At 42.0% G+C, this 2,311-nt stretch overlaps 1 pseudogene; it reads left to right on the forward strand.

Moving 5' to 3' along the window:
• The first annotated feature begins 204 nt into the window (after positions 1 to 204).
• LOC147430029 (uncharacterized) lies at positions 205 to 1,798 on the forward strand (annotated as a pseudogene).
• Positions 1,799 to 2,311: the final 513 nt, after the last annotated feature.

Below are 2,311 nucleotides of genomic sequence, written 5' to 3' on the forward strand. Positions count from 1 at the left end.
TAAATTACAAGCTTACTAGTAAAGCCATACAAAAAATACAGTGTGTGTGAGTCTATCCGAGTGGCTTGGGGTGCTGGATATCTGCTGGGCTATAGAGAGGCATCTAGTTTGTGTACTATGTGTGTTCCCATTTCCCCCATCCCATCAGTGGTGCCCCATTGAGGATCTACTGATTGCTCCTCGATGAAGTTTTAAAGCCTGAAGATGATGCATGATATTGACTTGGTGTTTCTGGAGAAGAAGAGGCTGCGGATTGGTTTTCCGATCTAGAGCTATACCTGTTGCAGTTGAGAATTTGTGGACATGAAGCCAAATTGAAGGCACTACCATTGGTTCTACAAGGACAAGCCAAATCCTGGTTTGAAGGATTGAAGGTTGCAGATTGTCAGTTGTTCGCTGAGCGAGATTCGCAAACACTTTGTTGAATCTTTTCAAAAGCGGGTTTCTCCATCGGACTTGGGCGAACAATTGAGAAAGCTAAAGTAGGATGTAAGTGAAGATTTTGCTTTGGTTCTGTGTAAATTTCAATCTATTTTGGGAGGGACTAGTTGCTATTACATGTGTGCGAAATGGAAATCATTTCAAGCGAGAGCAGTTTCTAGCATGCTTACACCCGCGAATTAAAGAGAAGGTTGAGTGTGGTGGTGCAGAGGACTATGCGCAAATGGTTTTCTTGGCAAAGGTAAAGAGCAGGAAAGCAAAGAAGAAGCTAGATATGGGTTTGTTGAAGTCAGCCGACAATGGATATAGCTCAACAATGGAGTTGCTTCATGAAATGAAGCCAAAGGGGAGTTCAAGCATCAAAGAGGTAGCTACTTTGCCATTGGTAAGACATTCTGGTCATTCGTTTCAGTTTGTACCTCCAATTTGGTGTGCAGAGCTAAACAAGAGTCTGTTAGCCCGGCTAGCAAGGATGCGGTCTTGGTTGAAGTGTGTATGCATAAAGAATCAAAGGAAGCTATGGATCAGAGATCACAGGATAATTTTGAAGGTGTTGGCAAAGCGATGGTCGAAGATGTGCAGAAAGAAGCTAGCCAGGGGGTTGGGCAACCTTGCCCTACCAATTGTATTGAAGAGCGGCAATGCATTCCAGAAGGTGTGGATGATGTCGACATACCAGATAACGAGGTAATAGATCATGGATTTCTTTCTCGCTTAGTAGATGATGTGGTCATAGAAGAAGTCCTTGAAGAGAAGGAAAATGTGGTTGAGCAATCCGATTTGCTCTCGCATGAAGTGGTTGAAGATGAAGCATCACAAGCTACAGTGGACAAAGATTGGCATGGTGAGTCAAGTATAGAGTGTGTGCCATTTGAAGGACCTACAACAGGGGATATGCTTGAGAAGCAAGTAGGCTTTGTTCTCCAAGAAGCAGTGGTGGTGGAAGGCAGGTTGCCAAAGGTAGGTGTTATGCTATTGATGGACATGCTTTTGAAAGTTGCTTTACAGGTAGTTTTGCACGGTTTGCAAAGCTATCGTGATGAGAGGTATGCTATGGAGAGCTCTCTAGCAAGTGAGGAAATCATGATGTATGGTGGAAATGCTTCACAGGTTGGTATACAAGATTGTTTTGTGTATGAAGCCAGCGTATGGATATAGGGAATTGAAGATCGATGCTATGCCAAGCTACACGAGAGGCTTGTTTTTGGGTTTACAGGTGCAAAAAAAAATGTTGATTATGCATGTACTATGGACGCATGGCTGTGCTCAATGCCATGTATTTGATCCCGGCGGAGTTTGCATCACACTTGGGAAAGCTCGAGGCTTTCCATTTGATCCGGGGGGTTTATGCAGTTGATACAATCTCCCTCTCTATCTATCTATACAGTTCTACTACATATAGCCTCTTATTATGCTATTATGTTCTCGCTTCTTATGCAGTTTTCTAATACCTAAATAATACTATGGTTGAGCAACGTGGAAACACTATCTCTTCATGACTCCATTCATCCTACGAATGGATCACAAAGCCTCAAGATCTTCATGATGCAAGCCAAGCTCTCCGACAAACAAATGAGGTGGGAAAATTTTCTTTTGCAATTTAAATTTCATATTGCTCACATTGCACAATCAAGTGGTCAATGCACTTTCACAAAACAAACAAGGGTAAATGTGGTGTCTATAGCAACTCACAATGATCTATCTTTTATGATAGATGAGTATGCTACTGACCGTGACTTTAAGTATGTAATTACAGACTTTTCAATAGGGAAGAAAAAAGAACCATTCACCTTGAAGGATGGTTATCTTCCAAACGACAATAGGCTATGTGTTAATCACCCATACAATAAGAAAGTCATGTATGAATCTC

The sequence above is a fragment of the Adiantum capillus-veneris genome, chromosome 22 (genome assembly GCF_014529385.1).
Source record: "Adiantum capillus-veneris isolate H3 chromosome 22, ASM1452938v2, whole genome shotgun sequence".
NCBI classification, from domain to species: domain Eukaryota; kingdom Viridiplantae; phylum Streptophyta; class Polypodiopsida; order Polypodiales; family Pteridaceae; genus Adiantum; species Adiantum capillus-veneris.